The 13,738-nt window shown below is 40.1% G+C and overlaps 1 protein-coding gene across 16 annotated transcripts in view; it reads left to right on the top strand.

The window, feature by feature from the left end:
- Positions 1-13,738, top strand: part of MAGI2 (membrane associated guanylate kinase, WW and PDZ domain containing 2) — a 738,716-nt gene that overhangs the window by 343,946 nt on the left and 381,032 nt on the right. Inside the window, exon 1 of one of the 16 annotated variants that reach the window (XM_061467331.1) lies at positions 1,666-2,103. The exons of the other annotated variants lie outside the window; for them this stretch is intronic. The gene's annotated coding sequence lies outside the window, so the exon portion shown is untranslated. Of the gene's footprint in view, positions 1-1,665; positions 2,104-13,738 lie in introns of those variants that run through there. 16 annotated transcript variants of the gene reach the window in all.

The following is a 13,738-nucleotide window of genomic DNA, read 5'->3' on the forward strand; positions in this document are numbered from 1 at the left end:
TGTTCCTATGGCCTTCATTGTTGGGATCATCAGAAAGGTGTTCCAGTGTTAAGTGTGCAAGGCATTAAATATTTTTCTACAAGGATATGCTTACCTTGGCATGACAAGAGTTCCACTTCTGAATTTTTTTTAAGCATGTAATTAAAGGAAATCTAGCACAGGCAAATTTTCAGTGTTTTTTTTTTGTTGTGGGGTTTTTTTTGTTTTTTTTTTTGTTTTTTGTTTGTTTTTTTTTTTGTGATTGGTTGGTTGGTTGATTTTGGGTTGATTTTGGGGGGCTTTTTTACCTTTTTTTTTTTTCCCCTAGGAAGACTGGTTTGAAAGAATGTCATATGTTATAGTCATGAGAATTTCACCAGCTCCTTGGAATCAGTACTGGCTTCTGCTGAAAGCTTGTGGACTGTGGCAGAAACTTTGACCATGATAGGAATGATGTGAAAGACTGCTACTACAGCATCACTACAAAGCATGTGTCAGAGTTAAAAATTCTGAAAGTCAGTGCAAGAGAGAGTTGGTAGTATGAATCTCATAGGGATTGCCTAGTAGTATAGTGCAGAGGATCTGTGATAGCTTGTAAACCTCTTTTCCTCAGCATCCTAAAACAAATTCAGGTGGTTCCTTTGTGTGCTTTGCTTTCAAAACATGGAAATTTGTGTTCTGTGTGTAATGCCAGAGGGACTGCAGGTCTGTGGACAGACCTGCAATTCATATGAGATGGGAAACTGACTATTTATAATATTGTTGGAAACACTGGGAAGCATTTAGAAGCAGCTATGCTGGATGAATGGGGTTTCTGGCTTTATCTTAAGTCATTAAGAATATGGTCCATAGGAGGCTTAGATTTTTCCTGGAATAAGTGATATATCACATTTACACATCTAAAGTTTCTCAGAAAAGACTGATTAAATGTGGATACCTTGTCTACCTTTAGTGCCTAGTTTTGTTAACATTTCAAAATGAATGCGAAGGCGATGCATCGGGTGAAATTCTGGACTCATTAAACCTGATAGAACAGACAACCGGGGTTAAAAATTCAGTGTTTTATCAGAACTTACAGTCTTTGCTTCTTTATTACTTTTGCAACAATATTTGTGTATTTCTGGAAACTTGGCAGTAACTAGGACTCTCACAGAACCTCGGGTTACAGTTTCATTCTTTCAGTCTTCTAGAGTGTAAGCTCCAAAGCCCTGCACAGTGTGATAGCTTTCATCAGAATAATCCCAGGGAATGGGGCCATTGGATAAGCCACAGTTCAGAAAGTGAAGTGTACGTGTAATGGCCCCTATGTCAACAATTTTTTCTATGACAGTGTAATAATGTGAATGAAGAACTAATAACTGATTCCAGTTGGGTATTGGTCCATTTGCTGTTGAGATATTAAATATGGCTTCAGCATAAATATTTAAAGATCACATTGTTAAAAAAAATACAGTTGGGAGGAAGCTGTAAAGGGACCTACAGAACCAGCAGAGCTTCTATGATAATATGAAAAATAATGATGTTTCCTTAGGAATAAGCCCCTACTTCTAAATATTTAGGGGCGGCATGGTACACACACTGTGTGTGGTTATTACCACTGGAAAGTTTAATTAACGTGTCTTTGCACTCTGCCTGCCTTTGTGGATTGCTAGGGGAGAACCGGGGAGCAGCAGAACGCCTGATGCTCTCCTCAGAGCTCTGTTTTCCTCCCTGCCTTGTAACGGTAAACGGCGAGTTTGAGAGCCACGGCGGATTCGTGCGCTCCATCCCCGAGCATCCCTCCTGCTTTCCCAGGAAGATCACCTGACCGCCTCCGAAGCTGCCCCTCTCGCCGGGAGGGCGCTGGGCAGGGCTGGGCGGCGGCGGAGGCAGCGCCGGGGAGCGGGAGCGCTGGCGGAGCCGCGGCTCCAGCCCCGCCGAGGAGGGAAAACAAAAGAGCTCGGCTGCAGTTTTGTGTTGCGGTGTCGGGCTCAAGCGGAAGATTCCAGACATCCGTGCCGAAAAATCAAAGCGCGGCTGAGGCTACGTCTGCCGGGAGGGGATTTTCTGCCCCCAGAATGGGCTGGATCCGTACAGGTGGTTTGCAGATCATGCGAAGACAGACGGGCTGAGAGCCATGGAAAGGTGGGAGAAGACTCTGCCTCTCTTTCTTGCCTTTTTATTTTTTTCTTCTTTCTCCCCCCTCTCCTCTCTCTGTTGATTTGCAAAGCTGGGACCTGAGATGGGGTCAGTTAAAGAGATTAGATGGGTTTTAATCCCACAAAACAAAATCAGCATTGGAGGCACTAGTGTGTTCAGCCAGATGTTGAATCCAAACTTGGGCTGAGGAGGACTTGGTTTTGCGCGATTCTGGTGTTGCTTTTGATGTTGTCTTTGTTTATAATAGTTCCTGTAGGAAATACCATGCCTTTTAAGACAAGCTGCATGCTTCTTTCACAAATTGTCAGATTACTGCTCCGGTGCTGATAGGGTTTTTGCCAGGGAAACTGCAAAAGAAGGCTTTGGTTATGATGATTATGGAAATAAAAAGAGCTGTTGACTTTGAATTTCTTGTGATGCGGGCATGGTTAGAAGTTGAGCTGTGACTGTTGTTGTACATTGTCTGAATGGTAACAATGGGCAGTTCGAGTAGAGCAAGTTTGAATGGTGTTTCTTCAGCAATTCCAAAGGCATTTCCCTCTTACGATCTTTGGCTTTTCGCTGAAGGCAAGGAATGGGATTTTTTATTTTATTTTGAGGATTTTTCTTAGGAAGAAGCCAACAGGATTTAAAAAAAAGATTGAAATACAGAAGCAGATCAGTGTTTTTATTTGAATGGTGGTTGTTAACACTAGCATGCCTAAACATCTAAAACAAATCCCAGCAATTTCTCATTTCTCTTCCTGGGCAGACGCATTTCTTTTGTTCCTGAAGATTTTTCCCTGCCTTTTCACAACAAAAGGCATTTGCTGCTTTTTTTTTCTTTTTCCTTTTTTTTTCAAAAGCAGCAAGAGAGTTATGTACAAATTAGCAATTTTGCACAGGTTAATGCTCTGCTTCATTCTGAAGTAAACTGCCTTAAGGTATTAGGAGGAGAGGGGGGAGGCAAACAGGGGAAGCTTGACCGATGTCCAAGAAATATTGTATTCAGATGGATTTAAATCACGTAGAGAATCATACATTTATCTGTAGCTGGATTTCAGCTCCACGTCATGCAAAATCTGCAGACCATGGCAGGGAGATTCTTAGCAACCAATAAATCAGATTTGTAATGGGCCTTTAAAATTTGTCTGTGAGGGGTGACTGCCTGGGTCCCCTTTGGCCAAATTAAGATGCAATCTGACAGTACAGTAGCATCTGTGTGCTGACATTTTCTCATGGACCTAGTGAAAAATGGCTCCATATCTCTTCTTCAGCCCCCCAAAGGCTGTTTCTGAGTAGCCATGCATTTTCCTCCTGTACTGTTGTTTGTTCTAATCACCATTCACTCTGATAATAACTGACTGGCTTGTTTTGCTTTGTTTTTGACTGTTTGACTAGCTAAGGGGCTGTAGTGGGAAGTGGTTGCTGTACCTGAAATCAGAACCTCAGACCACTACTACTGCTCACTAAAAAAAGAAAATGATGAAAAGAAATGTTTGTTGCAAGTGAGTTGTGTAAATGCTGCTAATAAAGCAGCTTCTCCCGTACTGCTGGAATTAGGAAAGTGGGTTGAAAAACGTGTGTCTTAGATAATGTGCCACCCACAATACAGGTGAAAAAGAAATGCCAGCCAGTAGTGAATGCAGCTGATAGGTGAAACTGGAAATCCTAAAGAAAAGGCACAAGAATAAATTCCTCAAAAGCCAGAAGCATAGCTGTCGGTACAAGTGTTTGTTTATCCAAGGGAGAAGTTCACGTTCAGGTACTCCCCAAGTAGGGGAGGGGGAGGGGGGAAGACACTCCTTTAATTGTACTACAACTATTGTTGGCAAGAGCTTCATATGGAATGGGCATTCAGCCTCGCACCGCAGCTCTACCTTAACATTCCTCAGCCCAAGGTGCAGCTCAGGGGTGCAAGCATCCTCCATCTGTGCATGTGTGGGGTGGGTGCAGGGGAGTGAGGAAGGGACTCATGTGTCCCCATAGTGACCTGTGCCCAGGGATTCATGGGGCAGCAGAGAAGTTTGCTCTGGTGGAAAACACTTCTTTACATGTTCCCTGAGATAAGGTGGCTCCATAGCACAAAAGTAGGGCAAGTGGGAGGCAGAAGGATGACTGTGTGAAGTTGTGAGTAGTACGGATCCTCCACATCAAGTGTGGCCGGTGATATTTTTGTGACTGCTTAATAGTGCTCATGGAGGGTTTTGAAAAATCATTGTGTTTACTGGACTCCTATACTTTCACTCCAATTTAAGGTAATAGTTTCTCTGTATTACAAATATGATTTTCAGCAGGAAAGGAATAACTTTAAAAGCTTCCCTTTAGAAAACAAACACTATAAATATGCCATTTACCCATTGCAAGAGGCATTACGTCTTGCTCAGTGATTAGAAAGCATGCTGTATAGCCACAAATGTTACTTGCCATACTTGTTACAATGTTTTTAGATTAATTTTCATAGACCTAAATGTTTGGAGTTATGGTATGAAATTCTGTTACTGATGGAGAGAAGTGAAAATGGAACTTTAACACCGCATGCAGATCCCATTACTGCTTTTGTACAGGTAGATAATTTGACTGTAGTAAACTATTTGCTTTATGGAAAGTGAGACAATTGCACTGTGGGGATGTGAAAAGCAGACCAAACATTTTGCAAACCATCAGACAAGCAGAAATGTCAATGAGTGGTACTCAAAATAGAGTTAAAATGCTTTGAGTGACAGAAAGATTCCAGATGTCTGATTCACATTGACCGTAGTCATAAAACAAGTGAATGCAACTGCAGTTTTAGAAGCTAAACCAAATTGGGCTGTTTTCCAGATGTGCATGTACATAATCAGAAAGAACTGGAGTCTAATACTGAATAGGAACAAATTAGATCTCAGAACTTAACTGGACACATTCAGACAAACTAGATTGGAGATTCACCACAGGCAGAAAAGTTTATAGAAGCAGTGAAATGAGCAGACTTAACCCAAATGAAGCATACCCATCCAACTACCAGCACTGTCTATCAATGGTGTGATTATTAAGTACAACATCATTTAAAGTGGGCTTTAATAGTGAAAATCTGATTTAAGAAATAAAGCAAGACTTTTGACATTTATTTTCATTTCAAAATTAAGACTGCCCAGGGACTTTGCTTGCAAATACAGGTTTTCTCAGGGCGCAGCACTGACACACTGGACCTCTGTAAAGGGGGAGGGGAAAACCAAGATAGGAATAAAATGGTGGTGCTCTGAAAATTTCTCACCATCACTTTCTACAAGCTGTGTAAATACATCCTACGGTTAAACATAAAGGTCAGGGTCATCTTCTTGCTGTGATGTAAATAACATAATAAGAATGAAATAGATTAATATATAATGTTTAAAAAGACTGAGACACAAAATACTGAAGTCTGAGAAAATTATATTTACATTGAAGCAGTCCAAGTAGCGATTGTCAGTGTTCCAGCTGACAGACTCAGCAAACAGCCCACCTATTTCCCATTTCAGCAGCGAATGCCTATACAGAAACCATCATGCTCTCACTGCAAAGTAAGCTTAAGAATATTAAGAAATATAAATATAAAAAAATAAAGTATTCCTGTTTGCCCTAATGCAACCAGTTTAAATCAAGTTTGTTGTAAATTATATTACTATAACAGAGCAGATTGGAGCCCATAGTGTCAAGAAAAGAGTATGATCAGCAGAATTTACTTCCTATTTTAAAATACAAACATCCCAGCTATCCTTCTGTCCCAGCTATCCCACATGTATATAGCGCATTCCAGACGCATGCATCTTCATTTCTAGCACCAGGTAAAAATTACAGAGACACATCTATCTCTTGTCACTGTTATAACAGGTTTCTAACTACATTGTTCTTTAGGATAAAGAGGAAACTGATTCTTGTTGTGACCCTTGGTGTGTATGTACACAGCATACCCATGTATTAGTGACTTCCATTGTTTTGTAGAAAATTAAACATAGACAGTAGGGTTAGCTGAAAACTCTACTGCCTGGATTTGCTCTTTCTCTGAGCATGGATGGTTAGGTTGACTTTTCCAGTTGAAGGAAAAAACCCAGTCTCATCTGGAAAAGTGCAAGATATTTCTGACCTGACCTTACTGTCTTTTCCCTATCTCCGTTCTAATTTGTTTTTCTCCTCTCATACTTTTTTTCTGTAACCATCTGCAGATTGCTTTATTTATGTAAATCTTCTTAGAATTGACCTTGCCAACCACCTTTGACTTTCCTCTCCTGCCCCAGCTCCATGTTTTGGGACAGTGAGAAATACTTCCTGCCACCTGGCCTTTCTTTAGTCCAGGGGAAGTCAGAATTTGATTCTGCAGAAGTAGGTTGTACAGATGTGCATATCCAGATGCCTACAGAACAAGATACTCTTGATCTCATCAGTCTCTCTAGTACAAAAAGGAAATTATTTTTCATCTCAACATTAGTCATAACTACTTAAGCAATACTCTCATGGTTAAAACTGCTGAAGCAGTGGCTTTCTCAGGACACTTTGATCATCTGAATCTGTATCCTGAATACCTACTATATCATCATATCAATGGTCCTAAAGGGGAGGGAGGTTTAGGGCTCAGCTCTCTTGAAATTGGTGCCAAGTTTCACTCTTAGATAAGACAAGAGAACATTTAACGGAGAAAAGAAAAAATCTGATCTTTCAGAGGTGCTCAGGTTAAATACATTTTAGCACTTTCCTGGCAAAGAAAACAAGCAAATAGGATTGACAGTGGGTGATCACTGAACCGATAAAGCCCCTAACTGTTGTGCAGTATAAAGATGTGAACAAAAAAAAAAAAAGCCTGGGAAAAATTCTTTAATCTGAAGGTATTAGGAGCTAAGTCTTCACAGCCATTACAATACCCATTGACAGAAATGCTCACAACCCAGAGGTGGTGGAATACAAATGGGCATGGATGTGGGAAGCATTGCATATCACAATAAAAGCTCTCTTTCTCAGTTATCCTTTCAATTCCAGTCAAATAAATAAATTACGGTGATGTACAGTGTGAAAAATTACTGCAGCTAGAGTGCTTTTCTGATGACAGAGATGACATAAGTTATAAAGGCCTGTTCTAGATAATAGTAAAGATTGCTGAAAGTTAATAAAGATTTAGGAACTCTTGGGGTCTGAGTTGATTCAAGCATACTAATTGGATGTGGATTGCTTCACTCCTGACTTGGTCATCCACTGAGAAACCTGCACTGATGGGAGCACAGAGCCATGACACTCCTCTGCTGCAAATGCTCTCCATCTGACTGCTCCAAAGGTCCTGGTTTAAATCTTCAGGAATTCTCATGAGGTTGGCCAAAGTTGATAGAGTAATTGAACCCATCTCTGTGAACTGTGACAGCAGAAACCATGATGAGTCCATACAGTGACAGTGATCCTAGTGAAACATTGGTGGGGGGGGACGACCTTCAGGGCAGAGTTCCCTTTTGTCCAAGGAATTTTCACCTTTGGAGTGAGCTTCTTAACAGAAATTCCAAAAGGTAACTTAGCATCACCCTGTAATTCTGTGCAGTCAGAATCCAGCAATTTGTACTTTAACAACGCTGTAATCTAACCTAAAGAGGAGTGAGGAACAGCGTCTTTCTTGCTAATTAAGATTCCCTATCAAATGGTTGGGATTAAGTGGATCTAAAAGCAAGGAGAGTCCTTAAAAAGGACACCAGCTTTCTGGAGTACTCTGCAAATCTAGAGCATCTGAGGCGGTTTGCAGAAGGCTGAATAAAAGAGCTTGGTCAGTTCATAATTGTTCACTGACATGGGCAATGGGAAGCGCATGTGCCCCTGTCTTCAGAGCTCTGCAGATCCTAAATGACAGAAGACAACACTCTTGTCTTGATGCTTCTTGTTCAGATGGTGCAATAGAAAGAGGTTTGGGGAAATAGAAGTGGAGAGATAGTGGAAGAGTTGGTATCTTTTCATTATTTGCTGTTATAGTCTTGCACCCCAGAAATCAAAAAATCTGTATGGGATGGGTGGTAGCCGTCTCTCAGATCGCAGTAAGAGGATTGTGCTGCATAAAAGGGAAGCAATATCTCAAAACTTTCCTAGCTTTTCCATTGCTGGATTTTAAAACCTGAAATATCTGAGGGGATGGTATGTTCCCATCACCTCCCATTCTGGCATTGCAACTATCAAATACTGTTTTCAAACCAGTTGCAGTGATGTAACCATCCTAGAACACCTGCCTATACACCTATTAGAAAATCCTTCTGGAAAAGGAGTGTGCTGACAGGGAACTGTATTCTGTTGTTCAGTTTTTTTCCTTCTGCAGATTCAGCAGGTGCTATATATTATCCTTTACAACCTTCAGCCATTGGGAGCTAGGACACTGTAATTATGTTCGCTGTCTGTGGAAGTTACTGCATATTACTGTGTGAAATATGAGCTCTGCTCAGGATTCAAAACTAACCTGAGGAAGCATGTTTGCTGCTGCTTTCATACCAACAAAATAATGCTTGTTAATTTACAGTAATAAATGCTCTCTGCCCTTTACGTGGTGGAACCTATACCTTGCTGATATAGAAAAAAGCCAAATTCCCAGTGCTGATAGTTTACTTCCACAAATAATATTTTACATTTATGTAGCTCCTTCTACTAAAAGTTGTAGGGGCTAACCCTTCATAAGTCTGTGAGGCTGAGACATAGAAAGTACACCACTGTTCCTATGCAGAGGTAACTTTAAGTCATTGTTGTGGGTAGAGTCAGGATCTCACAGCATTGTGTTTGGCCCAGTATCCTGCTTTTCATGCTGGCAAGTAGTTGGCACCCCAGGAAAAGTAGAAGCATCAGGGCAGTATAGGGTAATACTGGTTTTTATACATCCCAGTTTCCAATGTAAGTTGCCAAGACACTATGATGTTTTCCAAGTGATATGATATTCTTCTTTTAAAGCATGATTTATGTCTATGTGGCCACAGAAAGCAGAAGAAATGTAATTTCCAGCGTTGGTCCTATGGAATTATACTCACTGATGTGTATGTAACCAGACCTCTGCACCTTATTAGAAGGTGACCCAATCATGGAAGTTTATTATGACTTCAGCTGAGCTTACTGCTGCCTTGGTGAAGAGCCTCATATCTTCAAGCACATCACACCTTCCTGTCATTAGAAATGCTTTAAAACTTTAAAAGTCAAAAACTTTGTGTTTTGGCTACCTCAGCATATAAATCTGAAAATGTGTTTCATTTGTGATAGTCACATTTTCATGCATATGAGTCATGCCTGGCAAAGTACTGCAATCCAGAAAAAAAGAAGAAAAGAAGTAATAATCAGAAGAGACCCTTCTGGGGGGGAGTTATTATCAAAAAAAGGTCTATTGAAGAGTTGGACACAGAATGTGCCTCCTCTGCTGGGATCATGGTAGTGCTCCTGCAAATCCCCTTTTCTTTGCTATAGGAACATTTATCCCTCATTTTTGCAGGCACTCCTTTCAAATGCCAGTTCATCTTATCAGCATGTATATGATTTTGGTTTGCCTATTTGCTCATTCTTCTCAAGGTTCTCTCACCCTTCCCCAAAGGTGTGAGTGCAGATTGGATCAAAATAGACAGATGTTGATGAACAAATGCTTCCTTTGTCTTTTGAGTACAGTATGGTTGTCTCTAAGAGACAGCTTCTGTTTTTCCTTAGAATTACTGACATTCTCTGAGAATGACTATCCTTAAGTCTTGGCTTGAGCTCTTCACACTGAAAGAGAGAGCTGGCTGCTGTCTATGAAGGGTTGTGACCAGCACTCACTGCACCAGAGAGGTCAATGGGAGAGAGCGTATTAGCAAGCTGTGGGTGAACAGCACAGAAGAGTACAGCTCACGGGAGTTGCTGACAGAAAGCTTGGAATAAAGCTCTAAAAAAGGAAAAGAAAACCAAGAATTTATGGAATAACAGGGAAGGCAAAAAAAAACAAAATTAAGAGAAGTGAGAAAGAAAAATTAATATTCGTGAAAGCAGAAACAGGAATCCTTTAGCTCATCCTCAAGCTGTCATGGTAAAGAATACAAGCCCTGCAGTATTTCCTTCACTTCTCCATGGAAATAAAACAATTATCAGGAAACTATTCTATTTTATTCTTCAGAGGAATAATTTAAAAGCAGTTTCCCTTTGTGGGAAGAGTTGACATCAAGAACAGTTAAGCACTTCTTTCTGGTTACTGTTTAACTCAAATGCCAGAAAGCTGACACCCAGATGCCACCATGCTACCTTAACAGAAATGTATGGTTTTGCCTTATGGAAGCTGAGGGGTAGGGAAAAAAATGTCTTTAAAAGGAAAATAAAAATAATTGTGAGCTATATTGTGTCCTTTGGTTTCACAAGAAGAGTGAAACCACTGTTAAAGTGTCCTTCCCCACGTAGAAGTTTTCAGGGCAGTGGAATCCTTCCCTTCCATCCCAGGCACTGCTCCTTGCTCATGATGCTCCTGCCATTCCCCTCTCACAGTCAAATATCCATGTCCCACAGCCATGATTTCCCCTCTTCAGAAAAGACCCCAGGGCTGGTGTGTTGTACCGATCTCCTCTCCATGAAGGTCGTTCTTGTAAGGATTGGTTCCAGGGACGTGTGCTGTGGCAAAAGGTCTTCTGAAGGTTTTCAGTATTGTGGTGAGCCGTGGGCTATCAAGGGAGGAGAGGTGAGAGGGTGAAGATGGAGAGCCCAAATCTTCGTGGCCTCTACCCAACATTCCTACTCATGCGAAAAGGCAGAGAGAAAACAGTGTGAGAAAAATGGTCCATAATCCCTGCTGCTTCCTGGCATATTATTATATGAGAGTGAGAGATAACAGTGTGCTTTTTGATAGAAAGTCACCTTCTAGCACTTTGTCATTCAGGCTCTTTGAAACTCAGCCTGAATGAAACCTGCTTAAATAATGCTCTAAAATGTGCGCTTTATCTTAAAGTCCCTGAAGAAGAAGTGTCTTCACTCCTGAAATGCATCGAAGCCTTATTACAAGCCGTATTCTGATCTCAGGCACAACGGTGTGAAACTGCTATTACTCACTCAGTATCAGCGGTATTATCCTAGTGGTGGAAGGGAGCAGGTTCACCCCTTTCTCAGAAGCAGAAGTATGAATTCATTCTTCGTTGTCAATGTAAACTTGTACTGACATCGTGCTGGCACTTACTTTCATCCAGATGATTAGAATTAAGTATCGCCTTCCTTTTGCAGTTATGCTAAATGAAGTTAAATCATTATGTTTTCAACCTTCTGTTACACTGTAGAAAACTTACTTCAGATAAAATTCACCCTTGTATTTTACTTTAAAATCCTTTGCTCAGGAGTGTCTCCCAAACATGGAAATGCATATTAAAAGCATGCAGAACTAGTTGTTTCTGTAGAGTTGCTTCCAATTTTTCTGTTTTTGCAGTTAGAGATATAATAACTTTCAGGACGGTGCAAGGTTTTTTTGTCAGTTGGGAATAATGACTAAATAGCTGCGTTTATCAGAAAAGAAGTGTAGATGGTGGCTAATGAGGAGTCAGTGTTGGCACTTATGTTATAGTGAATGATTAGGGTAGCAATAGGTAAAAAATTAAGGCAAGAAGGATGAGAAGGAGCCTGTGTGTCAGAAGGCTGGTAGTGCAGCTCTCACAAACTGCTTCAGCCAGCACACTGCAGAGGTGCCAACCTGACCACGTCTCACAGATGCAGACAGTCTTGCAAGAGGCAAATGTGAATATACACAAGAGCAGTGAATAATTTTATTTGCTTGGACACTATCCTTCTGCATCCCAGGTGGTGGTGTCAAACTGAGAGGATATTCTAGGAAATAATCACAAGAGTTCATTTCTAGGACTGTTAGTCCTAATCCTCTCATCATCCTTGTTTTTTTTTACAGTAATATCATGTACTATTAATAATGGAAGTTGTTCCCTTTTTTCCTAGCTATTCCCAGATGATTCCTTTTTCCCCTCATTAAGATGACTATTAACTTATTGTTTGTTATCTATAATGTAATAGGTCCTACAGATCTTGATCAGTATCATTTGTAAAGAGAAATTCAGTTTCCACTTAAAGGGGTTGTGAAGATTCAGTTCTACATTGGATGTGTTCTGTAGCTGTTCAGGGTCTTTAACATAAGGTTAGATTGTTCAAGGGTTATTTTTTAGAAGTATAAACCATGCAGTATTAAAGCATTTCAAAGAACATATCCATCCATAATGGAAAGAGAGATACTAAGTTGTTTAGGTACAAGATTATATTTTTCTGCTCTTTTTTTTTGCGTAGCAAGTCCCAAACCTGAGCACTTCTTGCATATTAGAAACAAATAATGAAATTATTTGACAATCTCCTGTTCATGAGAAGCAAAATAGTGACCACCCGTAGAAATGACGAGAGTCCTAACACTGTATCAGGGATTGCATCTCTTCTTTTTAATTAAAATATGTGTATCGTATTTCAGAAGTGTAGAACTGGAAGAGGCCTCTGGGCCATTGAATTCCATCCCCCTGCAATCACGGGCAACTGTATCCTATAATCTCTTGCATAAGCGTATCAGATTCACTACACTAAATACGTGGAGCACAAACTATATTCTCATCTGTTATCAATGGTTTTCATTGATTGCAGTGCTGTGCTCTATTCACCAATTAACTGGTCATATCACCTTCACTGACCTGAATACTGACACTTCGCAGAACAATCTCTCATCCAGCAGCCAGATTTGCTGCTTTATGCTCTTCCACCTGTCTAGCTACATCGTGATCATATTTTCTCTCTACTGATTTTTTGTCATTCTTATTTGTTGTTTTAAAGTCATAGCCATAATATATTAAGTAATGGGTAATTTTTAGGTGGGTCAGTCAATACAGGGGAGAAGCATTCCTAATTTATTTTTAAAAAGTAAATTTGATTTAGCGACTGAGTTCACAATAGAGGTGGTTTAACTTTGCCAATGTGCACATCCATTTGCATCGAACAAATCTAATTTGGTAATGCAAATAAGCATTGTCCTTGGTGCTTGACATATACCACAGAAAAGAGTAGATTATTAAGCTGTTAAAAATGCTTGATGGTGAGACTGCCATTATGCCAAATACTCTTCTGAACTCTTGGTTGTAGCTGATGGATCACTCAAACAACCCTCATATAATATATATATATATATATATATATATTTGGTTGGACGAGGCCTTGGGTGATATGATTTAGCGTAAGGTGTCCCTGCCCATGGCAGGGGGGTTGGGACTAGATGATCTTAAGGTCCTTTCCAACCCTGATTATTCTATGATTCTATGATTCTATGTATAAACATGATTACTGTATTTACTGCGCTTCAAGTTCTGGATGTTTGACATTTCATTAGGTGTAGCCCCTTTAACTGTGATGTTTGCTGTGTTCTTCATTAAGTCTCACATGATTTTAACTTAAAAGGAGTTTATGTCACAACCCTTTGATCACATTACTGGTTTTCATTTTTATGCGTCTACATTTTAGCATTATCTGAAATTAATCTTTCTGTGATTTTGGTTGATTCAGATTTCATTAAAGGTGTTTCTTATAAAATTAATACAGGCCATTCCTACACTATTTTATGATAGGGATCTCAAAAAAGTTCATAGACAAGGAAAATAAGGCAACAAAAATAAATGTTCCATGAGACCATTAGAACAGTAGCTTCAGA

The sequence above is a fragment of the Pezoporus flaviventris genome, unplaced genomic scaffold (assembly GCF_033815535.1).
Source record: "Pezoporus flaviventris isolate CSIRO_AGI_PZ_B2104156 unplaced genomic scaffold, CSIRO_AGI_Pfla_v1 ptg000045l, whole genome shotgun sequence".
NCBI lineage: Eukaryota > Metazoa > Chordata > Aves > Psittaciformes > Psittacidae > Pezoporus > Pezoporus flaviventris.